The sequence below is a fragment of the Podarcis melisellensis genome (assembly GCF_964234715.1).
Source record: "Podarcis melisellensis genome assembly, chromosome: 4".
In the NCBI taxonomy this organism is placed as follows: domain Eukaryota; kingdom Metazoa; phylum Chordata; class Lepidosauria; order Squamata; family Lacertidae; genus Podarcis; species Podarcis melisellensis.
The window spans coordinates 42,669,138-42,692,404 of NC_138531.1; the positions used below are offsets into that span (position 1 = coordinate 42,669,138).

Sequence of the window (23,267 nt, forward strand, 5' to 3'; positions counted from 1 at the left end):
CATGTTTCTACGTATTGCAGAGGTGGTGAATTAACTGACATGTTAGCCAGTTAACCTAGCATGAAGGGCATGCAATAGCTGCCATATTGTCGGCACATCAAAGATAGGTAATCAATATCTTAATGATTCCCATTGTCTTGAAATCTCAGTGAAAAAACCAAAACAAAAAAAGCCTCAAACCAAAAAAACCAACCAACAGAGAAATCTGCAGACATCAATGAGGGAAGGCATGGAGCATATCACTTATTCTACTTATGTTGTATTGTATTTTGACTGTACATTTTTAAATCGTATTTTGAATTGTTGTAACCCTTCCTGAGACCTTAGGATGAAGGGCAGGTAATATTTTAAAATACACCTACTCCTACTAATTTTGTCTTAATGGCTGCATTTACATGCAACACTAATTACTTGTTTATACGTCCTCCAAAACTTGCACCCTCTCCTTTCTCCTACACACCTGTGAAAAGATAGGAAGTTCATACTTGTATTTGACTAACTGTGGTTTAGTGTGCCATCTGAATCCTAAACTGTGGTTAATTTGAACTCTGCTTAGTGAACAGAAGCCAGCTTCATAACCTATGTTTTGAAGTTGACTTGATTCCACCACCATTGCACCAAGCAAAAATGTTTTTTTTTAACCAGGCCTTTGGTTGATTTGATTGACATCCTATGCTCTTTTAAAATGTGGGGTTTTTTTGCGGGGTGGTGGTGGTGGGAGGGAGAGAGAGGTGTGTGTGGGGGAGAGGAATTGTGCAAGTTTGGATAACACTGCAAGCAGTGATTAATCTAAGATGGAAGTGAAAGCTTTCAAACTCCTCCTTAAGGGCAGACCAGGTTTAGGATGAACTATACAAGCTTGTGGGGTGACCCGACTTGTTCTTATACAAAACTATGGTTTAACATTACATCCAACCTGGAATGTGATACAGTTGCTGTGATATTCTGCTTCAGAAGTACAGAGGTGAGCAAACTGAAGCAAGACATGGGCCCTCCCATACGTTAATGTGACTAAGAGTGGGTTTCAATGTCTTTGTATGTCCCTTTTGCTGTGTAAATATTATCATTTACTCTGTATCCAGTGCATCACTGCCATTGCTTCTGAAGCCATGTGCACACAACAATAGCCACAATCCAATCCTGTAGCTTCTTAAAAAACGTTTCCCCTCAAAACAGTTTCCATTCGAACTGAAAATGTAAGGTACATTAACTTCACAGTTGAACTGAGGTGTGTACATTTGAGACAGCTGTTGCGTGTGCACAACATTTCCTATATATTTATTTTCTGTTAACCTGACACAAGTGCTTCTGGCCTTTGTTCTCCTTTCTTGTTCCCAGAACCAGCAACTCCTGTTACTTGCAAAATGACTGGGAAACTGCCACGTGATCCTCAGAGAGCGAGAGTGACTCAAAGACAACAAGACAACAAGAATTAGGTAGGCTGAGCCCATTTAGCCCCCTACCCTATTTCATCCCTGGATTGCCCACATGTGCACTAAACACAGTCCACGATAACCAATGAGAGCTGGAAAGGTATGACAATGTAGCTGTGGATGTCCGGAAACATTATACTGATAATGATTGTTCCCATAGCACCTTTTGTAGTAGTACCATTTTTATCTCATAACCAAAACCAACAGTTGAAAAAAAGAGTAATTTTCCCCAACAGCCTACAAAAATATTAATGTATATGGATTAGAGGAATGTAATCAGAAGCATGTAAGGTAAGGGTTCAGTGAAGCTAGTGGAATATAAAGTATGAATGTCAGATGGCTTTCTGTAGGAAAGGTATTCCAGAAATAATCTTATACTGGGGGTAGCCAATGTGGTACCCTCCAGATATTGTTGAACTCCCAACTCCCTTCAAACCTTGCTAGCGTGACCAAATATCAAGCATATTGCAGTTGTGGAAGGAAGCCCATGGGGCAACTATAGCAGCAAAACCAGATGCCTTCATCTGCCCCAGTTGCTATGAATCAGGCATAGGCAAACTTGGCCCTCCAGATGTTTTTGGCCTACAACTCCCATCATCCCTAGCTAACAGGACCAGTGGTCAGGGATGATGGGAATTGTAGTCCCAAAACATCTGGAGGGCCGAGTTTGCCTATGCCTGCAATAAAACATGTCTCTTCCATATCGCTCTGTATGCCCGCAGAAGGCACTGTAACTCTCCAATGGTTTGACTTTGCTCCTGATGGCGCACACTTTCATTGTTTCTCGAGACAGATGGATGCCAACAAAAGTCCAGCAACGTCTGGAGGGCACCATACTGGTGAAACCTTCCTTATAAACACTTACCTGGGTACAATAGCCATGGAAACTGTAGATAGATTTGATGAGTTACAAATGGTCTATTTAAGAGAATTGTGTCAAGCAGGTCATAGTGACATTTGTACAGAAGAGCAGAGTTTATGAAGAGGCACCTGAAAGTCATTGTAATTGCTTAAGAACAGTTGCTCATTTGCATTACAAAACAGCATGGACAGCAGAAGTATTACAAGTGAAGGCTAAAAATAAAATAAAATAAAATAAAATAAAATAAAATAAAATTCCAAACTCCTGAACTCTTTTAATTCAATCAGAATTTAATATGCAATTAAAACTAATTATCTCATAATGAATGTAGAGACACATGATTATTGCATCATTTCCATAAGAGACTTGCATATTAACTTGTATAATTTTTGGTTTCACAATGGAGGTGGAGGGTTAGATGATTTTGTCTCCCAAATGCCTGCATTTTCTTCATGACCTTGTTTGTGGTGGTGATTGTACTGCTGGGAAGGCATCTCAAATGAATTTAGGCAGCTGCAGTATTAAAAGTAGATTTCTTTGAACAGAAATACACTTTAAATGTTGCTTTTCTCCATCGGCTTCAATAAGCAAAATCAGAACTTTGTGATGGATAAACCCAGCTGCTCGAAAGTGTAAAGAGAAGGAAGTGATTTGAAGAACAACCCACAGATAAGCAGATGCAAAAAATAAATAAATACTGTACCTCCTTGGTAGCATTGAGAAGAACATTGAGATAATATGGAAAAACATGAAAGAAGGTAATACAGATATCAGAATAGCCTCCCACAATCCTTGTGTGGGTAGCCTTTTAGTACTTCTAATGAGAACAAAGATGTTTTGGAATGCAAAGCAGGAAACATTGCTATCTGAATTTATTGCTGCGTCTCATTTAAGATCCTTTCATTTCCTATTGGCAAGGCTTCATTTTAGGAAACCTGATTAAAACTAAATAGTCAAAACTCCCCTTGTGCATTATTCCACTCTTTTGTGTATAACAGATTGTGTGTTGCCCTATGATCTAGGACCATTCTGTGTTAACCACCCTCCCCCATCTGTATAAAACTTTTATCTTAATAATACAGTGGTACCTCGCAAGATGAATGCCTCGGAAGACGAAAGGGTTTTTCGCTTTTTGCGTTGCTTCGCAAGACGATTTTCCCTATGGGCTTGCTTCGCAAGACGAAAATGTCTTGCGAGTTTGCTTCCTTTTTCTTAAAGCCATTAATACCCAGGGAATCCATGCTCCGCAAGACGAAAAAAATCGCAAGACGACACAACTCGCGGAACCAATTAATTTCGTCTTGCGAGGCACCACTGTACTCCCATTCACTTGCATCTTTGTCTATCAGAATGGTTCAGATGGTCACTTTTTGGATATTTGAAGCCAATACTATACATGTGTTTCCATGTGTAAACCATAAGGAACTACAGTGGTACCTCGGGTTAAGTACTTAATTCGTTCTGGTGGTCCGTTCTTAACCTGAAACTGTTCTTAACCTGAAGCACCACTTTAGCTAATGGGGCCTCCTGCTGCTGCTGTGTGATTTCTGTTCTCATCCTGAAGCAAAGTTCTTAACCTGAGGTACTATTTCTGGGTTAGCAGAGTATGTAACCTGAAGTGTATGTAACCCAAGGTACCACTGTATAAACATGATAAGTAACTTCAGGGAAGACTTTTGGTTTGTGAGATGATCCCTGAAACCCATGTGTTGATTACCTCACTTACTATGCAGAAATATCTAAGGTGGAACAGTTTGGCAGCTGGGAAACTCTTTTTCAATATTTATTAATGGTATAACCTTTTAAAGAGTAATACTTTATTATTTGTGGCTTTAGTATAGCTTTAATATGGGCCTCTTCAGGCTTGATGCTTAGTTATGCAGGTCTGCCATGTTTGACAAAGCATATTGTAAACCTAAAGGTAAAGGCACCCCTGGCCATTAGTCGCGGTCGACTCTGGGGTTGTGGTGCTCATCTCGCTCTATAGGCGGGGGAGCTGGCATCTGTCAGCAGATAGCTTCTGGGTCATGTGGCCAGCATGACTAAGCCGCTTCTGGCGAACCAGAGCAGCGCACGGAAATGCCGTTTATTGTAAACGGAGACAACACCAAAATAATGATATAGGTCATCCCCTAGAGATATGGTTTTTTCAGACAAAATAATCAAAATATTTAATATTGTAATTATGAACAAACAGTTCAAAACAGCCCAAACACTTGTTGGATATCAGTTGTGATCTGCTTCAGTGATTGACTGAATTGCTATGATGTCATTCTAAGACTGTATACATACGATACCTTTCATTAAAGCACATTTGAAGCAAAGAACTGTGGGCATTGTAATTTGCCCCTCACAGAGGTACAAGGTGTGCCAACTTGAATGAAATATGGGGGGAGGCAGGTAAGCCCTGCCCTGCATCCCCCATTTGAGTGGCAATACCCATCAACTTCGATGGGGCAGTGCCCTAAAATATTTTATTGGGGTTAAGGGACCTCAGCTCCTAGGTGTTGGCTCCTATGATTCCTAGCAACCTTTAACAAACTGCAGAATTCTTTGGGCAGGAGGGGAGGATGTGTTTTGAATTTGCTCAAAAGTTATAGCGTGTACCAAATCCCTAGAATGAAATTTCAGTGACATAATTTCAAGTAACAATGGGGTTGTTATGAGAGAAGTGAAGATTATTGTGAGGAAGGGAGAATTAGAAAGACTGTGTCGGCAGGCAGAAATGTATAGGAGAAGAAAGGGGAGAACTGTACCCTTGTTGATTGTTGCATGTGAATAGTTATGCAAGTGTACAGCTCAACAATTTGTTACAAATGTACACAGGTTGCACACTTGTTGAATGTAATGTGTGTACATACCTTAATGCAGGGCATAGTATGTAGAATGAGAAGCAAGGTCATACTTTTAGCTCCCTCCTCCAAGATTACATTTTTTTTCTTTCACCAACAGCATATTGCAGCTATAGAGTCTATAGAGGACAGTTTCTGATGGGTACGTCATCTACAATGGGGGAAGGCGAATACCTTGCCCTATCTTTCCCTCCCCCTATGAAACGAAAAAGGCAATCCATAAACATGTGTGATGATGCCTCATACACTGTCTTCATAATAGACAAATGAAAGTAGGCAAAGAGTGCATATATTATTCATTTTGATATATAACATTATGGAGTAGCTTTAGAATGTGGAACAAGTTTTGTAATAGGGTGAAAATAGGGCGATAACTGTCACCGTAATGGGTTGATCTCTTTCTGCTTAATTTTCCTTTAAGATTCCATTTTGCAACAGAGGAGAGCAGCTCCGTAGTTTGTGTTTCAGGACAAGTGTTTCTATTTCCCTCCCAATTAGATTGTCAACCTTTGATCTTATGTCTTATCAAGCCCCTTCCCTTTCCGCTATCCTGGAATGTAATAATTGCTCAGCAGTGCTACAAAGTATTTCAGCTTTAAAGAACACCATGATTTATCTAAGTATTTGTTTGCAGGGGAGCACTGGGTCTTCAAGTCTGGGTAGGAGGAATCTTATGTTGGATACCTACCCAGCCTGTCACTGAGGACACATTTATCACAAGCATAAATTTTCATACGATCATTGGAGAAGATGTTTGAATGGAAATAGCATGAAGCCTTATCAGCTAAATAACAATGCATATTAGAACACCCATTACATATCTGTAGGCATTAATTTATGTTGGAAGAACTGGAGCTCCACAGAACAGGCAGACTTACTAAATTGACAGATCACCAAGAGGGTTATGGGCTCTAACAGGAACATGGTTATTAAATAATGTATTAATAGATGGTCTGTAGTTGCTAGGAATGAATGAATGAATGAATCTATCATTTTTGCTTCTCTCAGTTTGTCATTTCTAGTTTAGTTCACCCAATTTCCACATCAGTTTGCATTGTTAAAAAAAATGCGTGAAAATTCATATGCATTTTTATGGGTGTTTTGCCAAATGTACACATTTTTGCAAGCTGTTTTCTTAATACATTAATTTCATTAATAGCATTTGTGTGTGTGTGTGTGTGTACTTTTTATTAATAAATACATTTTTCTGTGCATGTCTTTTGGTATCACAAAAACTGGAAAAGTGTGAATTTCAATTGATAGCTACATTTCAGTTAACAGGTTGGTTGGCAAATGCAAATTAGGGAGGTTTGCATGAAAACTGAGAACTGAACAACCCCCCCCCCCAATATAGTCATCTATAGTTATCCTAATACTGTAGTAAATCACTGTATGGTAGTTTCTCATTGGTCACACCCACACATCCACTCTGAATTAAGGCAGGAAAAATTGAAAGGTTGAATTCCTAATAAACAATGTTATATGAACTGTAAGTTATATCTGTGTATAATATAAATGTTTGTAGGCTTTCTAAGATTCTCAGATGGAGACACTGTTCTGGTAGAGTAACAGCATGTCAGGAGATACCAGTAGCAAAACTGTGTGGGTGATATCTAGTGTTAGTTATACTCAAAGGAGACCCAGTGGACTTACCGGTAAGTAACAACTTCATTTATTTCAATGAGTCTGCTCTGAATATGTCTTAGTTGGATATCGCCCTATGTAAGTAATTATGCCTAGCAGTCTAACCAGATTTCATATTGGGGTAAAATAATACCTCCTGCTTTACATCTGTAGTGTATGATTGATTGTATGGTTCATACTAAGATGGTTTTCCTACATGATGCCTATTGGCCATGTGAGCTGGTCACCAGGTTCAGGAGAGTGGTGATCTCTATACTAAGCTCCATTCTAGAATAAACATCATCAGAACACAACTGTTCCTTAACTCACAGCCATGTTGGAGCTTCCCAGATGAGAGTGTGAGTGGAGAAATAGTACCTGCAGCCAAAGACTAGGGATTAGTAGTTAATATACTTTCCACTTGCAATTCATAGTCTTTTTCATGGTTCATTTACATTTGGTGAGAGACATTTTTGTCATAGACATCTTACAGTTGGGGGAAAGGAGAGGTGGAGAGAGATGGGGATATTGTTCTTTTATTCTACTCCCTGTTATTAGTGTGTGTGTTTGTGTGTGTGGGGTTTGTGTCAGCATCACATGAGTAGATGCTTTGTTTCTGTATTTATTTATTTTTATTGATTTTGCAAGAGGTTAGGGGTTCCTGAGCTTGGTTGGGGGTATTTAGCTGATTGCGATGTGGCTTATTTGTGTGAGGGAGGTGGGCTAGGTTGTTGGATCAGGTTAGCCATATTGATTTGTATGCTGTTGGAGAGGATAGGTCATTGTCCTGTTGTACTGCATATGTAATAAAGGGGAACCACTCTGGGGTGAAGGCATCCTCCGTAGCTTGTTCCTGTGCTAGTTTGAATTTGTTGGTTAACTTTTCTAGTAGGGCCATTTCCCATATGTTTTGGTACCTGTGGTCTATGTTCACTCCTGATAGGTGCTTCCAGTGTCTAGTTATGATATTTCTAGCTGCTGAGAGAAGTGACATGAGTTCCTTGTAGAGTGTGTGTGTGTGTGTGTGTGTGGGTGGGTGGGTGGTTGTCCCGGAAGATATACAAAGGGCGAGTTCTGGATTTACAGCTGTTATTTGTTGTTATAAAATGATAATCCAGTGAAAGTTTCCAAATATCAGGAACCAGAAGTATCTTGATACAGATAGGTAGCCATGTTGGTCTGCCATAGTCAAAACAAAAAAATTCCTTCCAGTAGCACCTTAAAGACCAACTAAGTTAGTTCTTGGTATGAGCTTTCGTGTGCATGCACACTTCTTCAGATACCTGGAAATTCCTACTGGAAGGATTTTTTTTGTTCAGAAGTATCTTGAGTTACTAACAATTTAGGGTTGCTATCCTGTACCCATTTACCTGGCATTCAGACTGACTTCTGAGTAGATATGCATATGACATTAGTATTTGTGAATCATAATCCCCAATTTAAGGTTTGGTTACCTCATGTATAATGTGTCCCAGCCATTATTCAGATACTTAGATGATGTCTGTTAATGTTGCTAAGCCACTCCATGCTCTTCTCCTGTTGTGCAATAAAACTCCAATTTAATTGGATGGCAAATTGATAAAATATTGGTTAAAATTGTATTGTGTCATGCTGCTGCTTGTGTCTGTAGATCTGAATTAAAATTAATTCACAAAATTTGCTTAATAGAAGTGGCTTCATGTGCTTGATGCATTATGGCCTAGATTTGCTCATCCCATTAAATCATTAAACTACTGTTTCTACTTTGAATGATGGCTAAGAACTGAGAACAAGGACCCTCCAAAAGATTCTTGGCACTGTCCCCTCAGAACCCAAGTAGCATTCTGAAGAATGAGACTATCTGGTTAATCAGGCTCGAGAGCTACCTTTTTAACCTGCAGAACATTTTGAAACAAATGTCTGAGATGTCAAGGTCAAGGTGTTTGATGCAAAAATGATACTGGACTAGATTAACAACCACATTTATATTTAAGTATTATTCAGCTTGTAGTCTAGACTGTGGCTGAGATCCAAATAGCCATGAAGATCACCAAAAACATCCTTGACTTTGGGGAGTGGCTTGGTGGATGCCAAAAGGGTTGAAGTCAGGTGGGGCTCTGAAGCCATGCTGAATGTTATGGCTGCTAGCAATTCCTTAGGGCCGAGGTTTTCCAGTCTTTCTGAGTCCTTTCTTGATCTACTACATTCTTTCTGCAGCATCCCTGTGGGGCTTAGAAAGCTTCTCACCCTTTTTCTGAACAAAGAACAACAAAGAAACAAGGATGCATTTCAAATAAACAGTACAAAAACAATTTTGTAATACCATAACAGAGCAATAACATAGCCAAACAATAGCAGATGTAATATAACCCCCCAAAAACCCCACATTCCAATACTTGAACTTAACAAGTTTATTTCAATAGCATGCAGCACCCAATTGCAAAAAGAACAAGTGAGCTTCGTGGTCCTAGAAGCACCCGTCCCATGATGTTGCTCACCGTCCTTCACCTGCAGCAGCTTCTTCTAAGGGCAAAGGGTGGACCATTCCCCATGATAAAAAGCAAACTCTGCCCCAGTAAACATATCTTAAAAGGTAAAACTTATTTTAAAAGGGAGTTATATATGAATTAACTGGATTATAGAGAATTTCTCATGAAGGATAGGAGGCATTATATAGCTAGAGAATAAAGCTGGCCATCTATGCTAAAGGTTATGGGCAGTATTCAACTAAATAATGGCATGAGCAGAATGACCTCCACTTGCACAGCAGCAGGACTCCCCTCCTCTCTCCTCACCCATGCATACAACCCCCCCAATCTGCTCTAGAGGGATGGGGACCCCCAAAACAGATTTAAGGTGAGTGCGGGGGGAATGGAGAGATGGGCAAGTCTCTGCACATGTGCAACTACTTTGTTGCATACCATCCTAAGTACTAGCAATGCTGGACATTGTACTAGCACCTGGACGTTGCCAGACAGCTGCTGAAATGGATGTCTGGAAGAATATGTCATAAAGCCTTAAAGCACAGCCAACATGGTGCCCACTTGGCTGGGCTTGAGGGCACTAAAAAAGGGTCAAAAGGACACTACATTAGCTGCACATGGATTAAAGAAGGATTGGGTTTGTTTCTGGGCTAAGGATATACCGGTAAGTCTTGAAGAAAACAGTTTCTTAGTTACAGCATTGACATCCCCTGTTCTACATTAATCTCTCTTCTATTTATCTAGATGATTTCTGAGTGAAACAATAATCATTTTGTTGCATGTAATACGCTCCCTAGAATCTCTAAGGCATTTTAGCATGAGCACCAGGCTAAAACGGGTCTTCACAGGTGGTGGCATTTCTTTTAGCTTCACGATGTCGGCATTAAACAGGATTTTCTTTCTCTCAGGTATTTCGAATAATATTCACGAATCATAAATAAAAGGAAGGAAAACAAAATTCCTGTTCGGGTTTATCGTTTCCATTTAGTATTGAACAACAATAATCAAGTACCATGTGATTTGCAACCCCCTCCACATGTAACAAGCTCATCAGTGTACAATTTTGAGTAAAAGCTAAAAGGATAAAAAAGCCGTAAATATCAGACAAGGGAAAAAGAAAGAGAAAGGAAAAATAAATAACAGGATAATATTTTAATGGACTGCCGATGAATCGGAACAAAACTCCTGCCAGTGCTGGTATACTCCATTCTTAGAATCATCAAGCCACCGTCTCTTTGGTATTGTCAAGATCTGTATATCATATCTTTCATTGCTCTTTATTTGTCTTTGTCTCCCTCCGCTTGACTGGTAACATACAGTAGCCTTGCAATGTATACTTACTTCAAGACTGAATGCAGTGGTTATAAATACCTCTCTTGGACTGAAAGAGGCAAGTTAAAAAAGAAGCAATAAGCTTTAGTGGATGGGATACTAAGCTGCTTCAGATAAGGGGTTTCTGTCAATGAAGCATCATGAAATAAAAGTGCCAGCCTTTTCACTTCTTATAGCCTGAAAGAAGAAAATCTTTTATCAGAACAGGTCTAAAGTGGTAATGAGTGTCTTTGCCTCTGACAGGTTATTGGAAGCATAACTTGGGTAAAGGATACAGGCTCCAATAAGTTAGATACTGGAGCTGACTATGGGACATTATTTTTACAGTCTGTTTGTACCTTAAAATAAAATAATGTTACATTAACATAGAACAGGATCTGGTTGAAATAAACAAAAGGACTTGCCCAAATCTGATCTGGTAATAATCTGGACAAAACAGATTTTATCCTCTAGATATCCCCTGACTATGTGCAATGTTAATCTAGACCACCTTGAACAATTTGATACCATCAGCCTATTGGGACACCTTACTGCTCACTCCAACACCAGTCCTCTATTGCTTGTTGTCCAAATTCCAATAATCTCCCTAGCTGGTCTTCTGTTTCTGGGGTATTAAAATATTGTCACTGATTTTAATATTTTTTGTAATGTGCTCCTTGAATTCTCTCCTTCCCCCGCATCCCATATTGATTGTTTGAATTTGTTTTCCCAATGTTTATGTTCCTATTTGCTCTCATTTGGACTTCAGTTTCTAAAGAAACCCTTCTTGCCTCGAATATATTCCTTGACTCTGCTCATTAAACCATGCTGGCATCCTCTTAGTCTTAGTTGTGCCTTTTCTGTATACATTTTAGCTAAGTTTATGTTGTTTGTGGTGTTGAAAAAAACCATAGCATTATGGAGACATTTGACCCTCTTGACTTTTCCTTTCATAATAAGCTGTTTTTCATAACAAACTGTTCTTTGTGCCTGCTGAGAAATTGTCCTCTTCTATTTTTTCCTCACCCTTGTCCTAAATCTGACACAGCCCTCACTCTGCTGGATTTAGCAAGTGTAAGAGTTCTGTGTACTGAGGCCTTTGAAGAGAGTAAAGTGAATTGCTTCCCATATGTTCAAGGCAAAATGCTATTCTTTCTACAGTGGAGTGTGGGAACCATTGTCCAAACCTGGTCCACCAGCAGGACCAGCCCAAGACATTTTGCAGCTTGAGGGGAACCAGAAAATGGCACCCCTGGAAATCCTAGAAATTGTATTTTGCTAAGGGTGCTGGGTTAGATCAGGGACTGTTGAGCTCAAGAACCACCTGTAGCTCTCCAGGCCTCTCTGTCAGGGTTCAGGCTACCCCCTCTCCTGCTTTGCACCTACTTGGAGTGTGTTTTACTGACTGAAATGTGTCTTTGGATGGAGAGGAGGTGCTGGGACAGCACTCAGCCCTGCTTCCTTGCCACTGCTCCCCATTTTGTTGAATGACCTCTCAGCTTTGCACCATGGCTTACTAGCTGGAGACTGAAACTGCTCTCTTGCAGAGCTTGGCGCATGCACTCAGTACTTGCGTGAGATTCTGTGGGTTAGCGGTTTGATAGAGGTATGGAAAGGAAGGGAAACCATGGTGCCATGAAATGGGGAGGAGAAATGCTATGGTGAAGCAAGGGGGACAAAATGGAGAAGGAAAATGGGTCTGGGGAAGGAGAGGGAAAGCGTGTGGTGAAGCAAGGGGCCCTTCTAAACCAGGTATTGACAAATATCATCAGATAAACAGTGCTGAGCAGTGTGTGTATATGAAGGCTGAGGAAGGCAAATCGGTTTTTTGTACGTGAAGGTCTAGGTGAGCTTGATAATGTGATGCTGTTTATTTTGGGAAGATGCATAGTGGTCCTTTCGCAAAGAAGGCTGTCAGGCTCTCTGACACTGTGCTAGAGAAGGCCTTATGAGTGCCAAAGTAATTAGATAAGCAGCAGATCAATGAGGCAGAGAACAAAAGCCTTCATCACTGCTCCACACTCTTCAGTTCTCTCCTGTTTCCTTCTCCCTTTATAATTTTTTCATTCTTCTTTGTCTTTCTCTCTTAGCCACTTGCCTTATTCTGACAACATGATTACTTAATACTTACCTGCCAAATTAACTGACTTATTTTACCAACTGGGTGGATATGCAGTACCTTGACACTTGCTATTTGAGGAGCTAGCAGCTTTTGTTTCGGTCCGTGATGTATAAATAACAATAAAAATACATAGTGATGATTTGCTCTTCCAGAAATCTATATATGTTCTGAGTAACAAAGAGGTGGATATTATTTCTCTTTTGCCTATTTATTACAACAGGTGTGATAAAGGGGGGAAAAGCAGCAATCCAACAGGACATCCACAGATAACTATTTGCCATTTCCATATCCATGCAGAAGAAAGCTTATAATGCAGTTACAATGACCGGTTACTTTAGCCCAGGAGTGGTGGTGGCCTAACCCCCAAGCCTTTATTTGTTCCCTCAGTATAGCTACCAAATTTGCTGGTGGCAAGGAAATATGTAGCGACAGCTGTTAAACACCCACAGGATCCTGCTTTATCAGGCCATGGGTCCATCTAGCTCAGTAATGTCCACATACTGATAGGTAATGGCTCTCCAGGGCTTCAGGCTGGAGTCTCTTTGAGCCCTACCAGGAGATGCTGGAGATTGACAGAATGCAACCATTCCATGTGTTCCCCAGCAAGAGCATTTGAAGAGACAAGAAGAAAAGGAGCATAGATAGAGCAAAACTGTGGATCTTGCATATCTGTCTTTGAAAGTCTCAGATTCCACCTAAAAACAAAGCGGACATTCCAGTATAGAGCTGTTTACTGTTGTCTGAGAGAGTCAGGCAAATATTATTAAAACCATTTACCCTCCATTCCTCCAAAGCAATTCAAGACGGAGTGTTTTCAAGAGTTAGAGGGGATTTAATGGGCTTCACGGAAACCTCTTCTTGAAATTGATTACTTGTAAAATTGCCCTACCAATTATTTCTCTTGGGCTAATAACAATTTGCTTCATATTTGCTGTATGATTTTACCAGTATATCAATGAATTTACTGGTGGAATGATCCTATACAGGTGTTAAAGGGTCCACGAGATGACACAAAGTGGGGGTGGGTTTACTGGTCTGCCTCCTCTGTTGCCTCCAAGACACCTGGCCCTGTCATCATTGCAGAGAGCAGCAGTCCACAAGAATAGCATCCCACACTGTGGACATTCTCCTCTTACTAGGGCCAGGTGATGGTGACATAACCAAGGGATGGCAGTGAGTTAGCATTCCGCATAACCCCCATTTGCAGTAATACCTGAATTGGGCTCTAGTGATTCTAGGATCAACTGCTGAGCATCATAGTTGACCAGGGATGTGAACTTGATTTTTCCACATCTCAATGCAACCATCTAGCAGCTGCATCACCACACAAAGAAATTAACCTTGAATCTTGGTTGTGCAGAGCATGAAGAGTTTTGGAATGCTTAGCCTCGCATTAACTTGCCATTTCTACTGTGTGTTTCCAAGAAAGCCTGAACTTAAAATAGGAAACATTTAAATATTATTTCTATCTGCCTTGATCAATGTGAGACAGAGAGCAAAATGTAAGGGGATTTCAGGAGATGAGCCCCTGGAAAATATCTGTCTAGGACAGGTTGCTGTCAAGTGATCAATTTAGGCAGAATAGATGGGAACATTGATGATAATGTCCTTTGGGGACTACAGATTTGCAGTAGCACTTAAAACTCCCTTGATGTTTGGCAGTACGTATTACAACTCGACACAAAACACTGAATTCTTTTTATCTAGAAGCATCTCAATTTTGAATCAAGTTCTGGTTATTTAAAATATCAAGATTTTAGTGTGGATACAAGTTTCAGAATTTAAGGGAAATGAAAGTGTGAGTGTGTGAGAGAAATAATATGATGGGAATAAAGTCTTCAGTTACATTACTCCTTTGCCTCACAATACAGATATAATTAATATATGCACGACTACTTGAAAATTACTTATTTCCACAAATTTGCATGGTGAACATTTGTTAAATGAATACTTGAAATTGCCTTAAATTTTTTTGAAAAGAAAAAGGTATTAGTTTCAGAGTGATTTTGGGATGACTGCTAAAATGTAGTGCATAATATAAACCTTAAATATTATTTTTTATTTTTGTGAACTTTCTTGGTGGAATGCTCATATTAATTGAAGAGGGAGTTGGCAGCAATTTTTGCCAGTGCAGCTTTCAGCAGCCCCATGAAAATTAACACCAAAGAGCACAGAAGAGGGTTCAGGGGCTATTGGGGGAAAGGGGGAATTTAGAGTTGCCATATTCTGAAAAGCAAAAAAGAGAACACACTTGTGTATGGATCCAGGGGATGCTGCGGCTTTAAATGATTCAGAGGCAATCTGGTTGCTTTCCTCCCCACCCCGCTTGCCCAAATGGCCCCTCCCAGCTACCCTGCCTTGCTTGATGCCACTACTCTTTTGGTGAACTTCAGGTTACCATATGTCATGTCAGAGGAGGCCTGACTTAAAACTCACAAAATGCAAGCTTTTAGGTTTTTATTTATCTGTCATTAGTCATCATATTTAAATCACCAAGATGGCTTACAAGAAATGACGAAAAACATAAAAAGACATTATAAAAGTGCAGTTAAAATTAATGAACAGACCAAGGACTCAGCTATACAGTTGCAAATAAAATGTTTTAAGTGTGTTTTAAGTGCAATATAAAATATGACACTGGATGGAGATCATGAGCCTTATGGAAAATTCAATGTATTCTTTAAAGCACTTTTTAATAAAAAAAAGTATTTTTAGATTGGTTTTTATATGTGTCTAGATTCCACCCAAGTGCCAGCCATGATATGGCAAAATGCAAACTTTGGAAGCATGGAAAAATATAGGTTTCTCTCCATCTGCCTGCAGGATAAAATAGAAGTAGCTTTGTGGATATATCCATTGGAAAGAGGCCACCCTAGAAAAAGCTAGTGAAAGATGATGTTAACATCTCTACATGGTCCCAATGTACAGGATGGATATAGGGGAGGAGGTGCTCCCTAAGGCACCCCAAATCTAGGCTGTTTAAGGCTTAAACACAGGGCTGGAAAACCTGATCACATTGGACTAACTTCCATCAGTTCCTGCTAGCATGACCAACAATCGGAAATTATGGGAGTTTTAGTAATGCAATATTTGGAGGACCACAGATTCTCCAACCCTGATTTAAAGGCTCGAACTAGCACCATTAATTTCACCTGGGAGCAAAGCAGTGTGTGTGTGTGTGTGTGTGTGTGTGTGTGTGTGTGTGTGTGTGTATGAATGTGAGATATTTTGTCAGCTTACAGGGAGAAATCAAACTGTTTTTAAGGTAGTCTGACACACAGGACTTGACAATGGTTACTAGAGCAGACAAGAAAACAGGTAGGTCTCCAGTTTAAGGAAACAGCATGTTGGAAGATCCTGGAAGATGCCCCTGTCCACACATCTCTGGGATCTTTGAGAACTAGAACTTGAAAGTGAAGATTCTTAGCAGAGACTCTTTAAACTGCACTTGGGTGCTGCTGCACTTTCCCAATAATGACAAATTGTGAAAAATAAAATAAAATTCTGCACCTGTGCAATTCAAATTCTTCTTTAACAAAAGATGAATTTTGCACCCTCCATATATTATGCATTTTAAACAAAATGGCAATTTTCCCCTTTATTTTCCTTAATGTATTCTTAACATTTATTATTTCATACAATGTATTGTCAGTTTGCTTATTATGGAGAGTAGGAAAGGAACACAGCTATAAAACCCTGTCTCTTTCATGTAACAGCTAGAAACGTATTTCTTAAAAATGAACAGAAAGTGGACATTCATAGGACGTTGAATTCTGATCATGTCTGGAGAGCAAGCTGTTGTTAGTGGCACAGAAGCAGAGGTCAATAAAAAAACTTGGCAACCTTAATGTGGTTATGACACAGATATGACACGTTTAATGAAACTCCAAGTCTTGGGAGCTAATGCGTAGAATGAGACATCAGAGCTACAACCAAGGTGGATATTTTTGAATAGGCGGATCAAAGTACTTTGCTAACAATGTCTAATTAAACCACACTTGTGGAAGCACTGTTTCTTAATATATCTTTTCTAAAGGCTAAACACAGCCGCAAAGGTCAGGTGATTTGCCCTAGGTCCAACAGGTTCTCATTAGTGAAGCTGGGAAAAGCACGGTCTCTTCTATCCACTTAATGAATTACCCGTCTACATATAATTAAGAGGAGATGCAAGCTTGCCTAGGAATATCGGACTCCTGCCATGCTATGATGCCAGTAAATGTACAGGTGTGTGTCACATATTCAGAGAAGGAAGAGATATTATTTGAGGTGAGCATTGTAAGATGGTTTTGAAACTTTTAACTAACTTTGGTAGTGGAATTATTAATTGTGAATGAATTATACCCCCTAATAATGTTACCTCACTACTCCTCCCTCCTTGTCCCTTACCAGCTGTCAGAGCTTTGGCACATTTCTTTCAGAGGCCTCTAGCTAAAGTTTTGGCTAGTGTTTTCAGTGAATGGTAGCACATGTCATCTCTGCAGCTTCTCCTCTTTGCCCATTTTAAGTTTTCCTTCTCTTCTAAGACTCTTGTGCCTTTGGACCACTCTGTCTGCCAGCCTCTTTCAAGATCCCTTGTTTTCCTTGGCCTGTTGTCTTCTCAGATCTCTGTATCTCATTTTTCTGGGCCCCTATTCCCACTATAATTTTCCCCTCAGCCCATGACTTTCTACCTAGAGTAGCTCAACCACTGGTATCCTAAAATTCTTGTTCCTCTCCCGCACTCTTTTGTGACCTGAAGGCAACTCAACCAATCATTGCCAGAAGTTCATTTCATTACCACAACCATGAAATCCCTTGGTGCATTTGATATAGCCATAACAGTCTAAATTGATACAAAACTGACAATGCTAAGCTCTTGGGAAGGAGGGTTTGTGTATTTCATAATCAAGCTCTAACAGCTTGCCATATTTGAAATCAAGAAGCATCTGATTGGCTTCATATCAACATCTGATTAGAGTGTTGATTTATTATTATTATTATTATTTTCACCTTTTCCTTTAATGTGTTACACAACTGGCTTGCTTTAGCCAACTGGAGTTTGCTTTAGTGGATGTATTTGTTTACAGCATGGGTAGACTGCACAATGTTCTCCAGATATTCTTGCACTACAACTCTCATCATCCCTGATGATTTTTATCCCATTTGATGGTTTGTGACTGGCTATGCTGGCTATGACTGATGGGAATTGGAGCCCAACAAGCATCTAGAGAGCACCATGCTGGTCACCCCTAGTTCACTGCAAGAATTGTTAACCTTAGAGAATAATAGCATATTTTTCCTCCTACCCTTCTCACCCTCTGCCACATGGTTAGGCTAAGGGCCTCATGTGAACCTCATGAGTTCCCACCACTGCTCTACAGAATCTTGCCTTCCCCTGCCCATCTGCTAGTTTCAATTTTAGCCAAACATTCATTTGGGAAACCCAAACATAGGTGCTATCATTGTCTTTGATTGTCTTTCTCTTCCCCGCTTATTTAGGGAGGAGCTCTCCACACCTGCACAATTTCCAGGCCCATGATTCAAAATTGGGGTGTGGGGTAGCTGTCCCTCTGGACTTCACTTTCCATATCAAGTGGTGCAAAGCTTCAATTAGATACTGTAAGCTGTTGTTGCCTGTTGTTCCAGAAATTAATTAAGCCCATTGAAAGACAGCTTTGTGGGTAGGCATCAGTAATGCACAAATAAAAAGGTTTGAATAAAGGTTCTCCTTTCTGACTAAAAATGTAGGTTGTTCACTACTTAGTGGTTTCCTTCCTTGGCTGAAAGTCAGCCGCTTATGTGAATTTTCTGCAAAATAACTACCACTATAAAAGCTGTTTCTATTGGGATTAGACCAGATAGTGGTATAACGCCTTAATGGAGTAATAAACATTTGAGCATCCTGCCAAATAATGTAATTGCCATTCTTAGCTCTTGGGACATATGAAAGTAGAAGTGTTTGGGTATTTCCTTTTTCACTTCACTTATTGGAAGCTTCTTTGCTATATGCGTAGTTTTGTAACGAGGCATGGAATATTAAATGTATTTCTGAACACACAAAAAGAAAGGATTTCATGATGCTAAGGTTCTGTTAGGTTTGTACCATTAGGGAGGAATGGAGTAAGAAGGTTAGCAATATACCATAGTGTTGGTGCTGAGCTTTGTGTATCCATGCTGATACTACAGCCAGGTGCTCATATGATGCTTCAGAATTGCAGACTGGAAATCCTTGGCGATTGTAGGTAGGCAGTTAGGTAATTGTATTGTCTAGACTTATTATGAAGACACTCCTCTTTGGATGGCTATGTCTATCTCTTCAGTTACTTATAAATGTGGTAAGCAATAGGGGGCTATGCCAGTCATTCTGCGCTATATTTTTGCAACAAACTCCTGCCCTAACAGCACCAGTCTCTAACAGTAGCATATTCTTGTCAACAATATTTTTGCCTTTGTTTTTAATTATGCCTAGCAAAGGTTCTGATTTGGCCTGTGAGGCAGTATTGAACTCAAGCCATGTTGCAGAGGAAAAAAATAGTGCTGCAATGCAGCTTCTGTTCAAGTTACACTGCAAAGCAAAAATGGGTCATCGGAGGCCATGGTGATGTCAAATGACTGACATGTGGGTAGCCCACCCAACTGTCAAAGTGACCTGCTAGGGGTATGGGAGTTCCTGATCTGACCTCTTGGCTGGATCCTGTTCCCCATTCCTGCTCTAGGTGAATTATTTTGTAACAAAGGTAGCTGGACTAAGGCCTTAGCTATAATTAGGCTTCTAAAGGATAGGACATGAATGGTGGAAGGGTTACCTTCCAGATGTTGTTGGAATATAACTCGCTGATCACTAACCATGCTTACTTGGGATGATGGGATTTAGAGTCTTGCTGTTGAATCTCCATGACCTTATCACTTCTAATTGGGGAAACTGATGTTGAGGGGAGTCTGCTCTACTTGTGCATATAGATATATAGATATACAATGAGTAGGCACTTTTGTTCCATAGGAAATGCTTATGGGTGTTTCCAGGTGGTTGTTTATTGTGGGATCGGTGCTCCTCTTATTCATGCAAGTTTTTGCCATAGCCACGCAACACAGTTGGCATCAAAATGCCAGCTCATATTCCCTTCCATTTGATCCAGATTTTCTAGATCAATCTGATCAGTTGAATAAACCTGTTGCCAATCTGCGGTATCTGAACAACCCATTTACAATGTTAAGCCCCCCCCCCCCCCGGTCTGGAAGAACTCTGAATGAGTAACAGCTAGAGAATAACAGGGGATGATGCCAAGAAAGGAAGCAAGGAAAATGCAAGGTCATAAGGTAGAACAGGTTTAAAAATACAATAGTAAACCAGCATCAAAGTCAAAGGGTGACTTCTGAAATGAAGCCAGTGATGTGGATTTGAAAAAGATGTGCTATGTCTGTATGACAACTATTTCCCCCTCCAACTGTCAAAAGAATATTAGGACAGCTGGCTAAGGAGAGACCTTGTTGAGATCTTTCAGCCTCTCCTCCCAACTGGGCCACAGAAGATGAGGTTTGTCTGGAATGTGCAGCGACAGGTGGAAAGGTCAGAAGCCGCTTACCTCACTGGATCTTGCTGCAAATCCACACAGCTCTCTGTTTCTTGTTATCTTAACCCGTTGAGCCCACTGGGACAGGCAAGGATGCCAAGGGAATTCCTGAGGTAGCCAGACTTCCCCTGCATTCCTTCCAGCATGCATGACATAATGGTGCAACTTTTTGTTCCCGTCACAGATAAGATTTTGTTCTCCGTGCGCTGCAAATGTGCTTCCCCATTGTTATTAGCTGCAGAAACCTTTGCGCTGCTAAGGAGGAGATGAGAAATGATGAAAGAAAAGAGAACAAGCTAGAGGTATGCATTGTAAAAAAGAAGGTCGGAACCTAGACCCAGACATGCTGTGCAATGTTCATTACTTACTCGATGATTTAAAACATGAGCTTTCATCTAGGAAGTATTAGACTTTGCAGTAAGATTGTCTAGACAGCTTAGGAGATGAATCACCATAGCTCTGTCACAAGCTCCCTCTTCCCTGACACAAACAGGTTGGGGAAGAAGACGGTACCTGCAGTTGATCTGGTAAAAAAAAGGGAGAGGCTTATGCAATGATATAAGCAGCACTGCTGGGACCCTGGTGTACACAAGAGGGTCATCATATGCCAATGCAGAGCACCAAAAATGTAAATACGAGTTCCCTAAATGTTTATATGAACAGTATTCAAATGACTGAATATTAATAAACTTAACGTTTAATCACGTTTAATAGAATATCATTAAAAGACAATTAAAAAGTAAGTGCTTGGTGCTCAGGAGCTTGTCAGTCATCTCAATAGCATAGCGTCACTGGTCAAAACAAAGGAAGGTGGGGGAAGTTTCCTTCTTACTAGGCAATTGGGTATGTCAGCTTCATTTCCCTTGTAGCTCTAAGGTAAAAATGCTATAGTGTTGTTTTGTTTTAAATTAAAGCTGGAGGGGCAAAAAATTAGGAAACTCGCCTGGCCCTAGGTCCTCACAGTCACCTATTCCCAATACTTGGAGCTTGCCTTATTTATGGACATGATTCGACTGCTAAGACAGTGTGAAAATCTGTTAGGTATTGATGGGATATAGTGCACTTAAGTAATTTTAGACTCTGGGCTTATGGGGGGGCACGCCTCTTTAGATGTTAACATGTATAGTTCACTTGAAAATGTTTTAATCCATTTAAACATGGAGTGGGGGGTTCCTGCTATTGTGCTGTGCTGGGACCTGGACCTACGCGCCATAGTCTTGCTTTGAAGACACCACTCAGCAGTGCATGCTCGAGGCCAAAAGTATACTTGGTAGGTCACGATATTGGAAGGGTTTCTTTCGAATAAATATTTTCTTACTAATAGGGGTAGTGATCAAGATTGGAATGTTGTTGGATATTATTTACTAGGGTGCCACAGAATTTTGTGCGTGTCAGAGTTATGGTTGGAGACCACTGACATTCTCGGCTTGGAGCAAACAACGTAGTTTACTAATGGTTAGAAGCCTTATGATGCTCACCTGAATGCAGGTGGGCTGCAGATTGGGAGGAGGCAAAGGTGTGCACTCAAACCCTACCCCCAGCTCCCTCTATGCACTTGTTCCACTTCAGAGTTTCCCATGTTGAGAGGCAATCAGTGGTGGCTGGTGTCCATTATGATTCGTGGGATGAAAAGCAGGGAGCCCAATAGCAGGTGGAACCAACTAATTCTGTCTCCATCCTCCTCCCTATTGAGTCTGACAAAGGTGACACCAAGACTAAAGAGGAGAAAGGTGCTACTCCCAGAATGGTTGTAAGTAAGGAGGCAGGAGGACTTTGAAGAATCAAGGCTGAGGTTGGTGGGGAAGTGCCTCCTTTGCCATAATGGGCCAACCTCCACTGTACCATGTCTGAAAAGAGAGCTTTAGCATGTTGCTAGAGATCAATGCCTATTTTGGTTCCTCTCTAGTTTGTCATTTTGCCAGTCGTGTATTCATTCTCCACATACCCACAACAATCTGTGATTTTTTTAAAAAACAAATCATTGTGAATACAGTGGTACCTCTGGTTACGAACTTAATTTGTTCCGGAGGTCTGTTCTTAACCTGAAACCGTTCTTAACCTAAGGTACCACTTTAGCTAATGGGGCCTCCCGCTGCCGCCAATGCCTGTTTTCTGTTCTCATCCTGAAGCAAAGTTCTTAACCTGAGGTACTACTTCCAGGTTAACGGAGTCTGTATCCTGAAGTATCTGTAACCCAAGGTGTTTGTAACCTGAGCTACCACTTTATATGTCAGCATTTTAGTGTGAATTTCTCCTAACATACACATTTTTCCAAACATTTTCCTCTAATATAACACCCTTTAAATGTTATTTTCAGAATTATATGCATTCATTTTTATGCACATTTCCCCCTAAAATAATGTGAGCTGAACTGTAAAATGGCAGCAGTTTTGTTTCAACAATTCCTAGTTGTGCTTTGGTTTGAGATGTACAAATTAGATAGTTTCTCATTAAAAAGCAAGCAAAATTAAATTTCTCTTCCATCCCTTGTTCAGCTGAAGTTGCTTAGTATCTTCCACATGATTGGAGATCCAGCCTTATCAGAGTTATTGATCACAAGGATGAGTCTCAATGCATTCACCTCAACACGTTTAGAATCCCACTTTGGACCTTCCCTCTCAATAAAGGGAGGCTTGAAGTGGAACCAGCAGGCATGAGGGATGTCGGGGCAGGGTCTGCCTGTGTTCCCTCCCTTCTTTAAGCTCCCACCAAATGCTGGAGGAAAGCTATATTTTCTATCAGTTTCCAATCATTATCTTTTTTTAAAAAATCAGTTCCTTCCTCATTATTTAGTACAAAATTGCAGGCACACCAATTAATAACATGCTAATTACTGATACATAATGACATTAATAATGGTGAACACTAAAAATTTCAAGAGTAAGGCACGCAAATAAATAATCACATAAGAATACATACACTGAAAAAGCAAAAAAGACTTCATCATATAGATCGTTTTGGATGGCATTTGAGATATATGGTGTTAAGGGAGGAGTAGTATCTCTGGTGGGGACATGTTGTGCTCCTTCTAAGGTAGTTTGTCCACCTTTGG

General features: G+C 40.3%; 1 long non-coding RNA gene across 2 annotated transcripts in view; it reads left to right on the plus strand.

Annotated features, from left to right (window-relative positions):
* Positions 1 to 23,267, plus strand: part of LOC309368711 — a 544,492-nt gene that overhangs the window by 30,720 nt on the left and 490,505 nt on the right. For both annotated transcript variants that reach the window (XR_014167882.1, XR_014167883.1), the window contains exon 2: positions 1,339 to 1,436. This is a non-coding gene — a long non-coding RNA (uncharacterized lncRNA). The remainder of the gene's footprint in view (positions 1 to 1,338; positions 1,437 to 23,267) is intronic.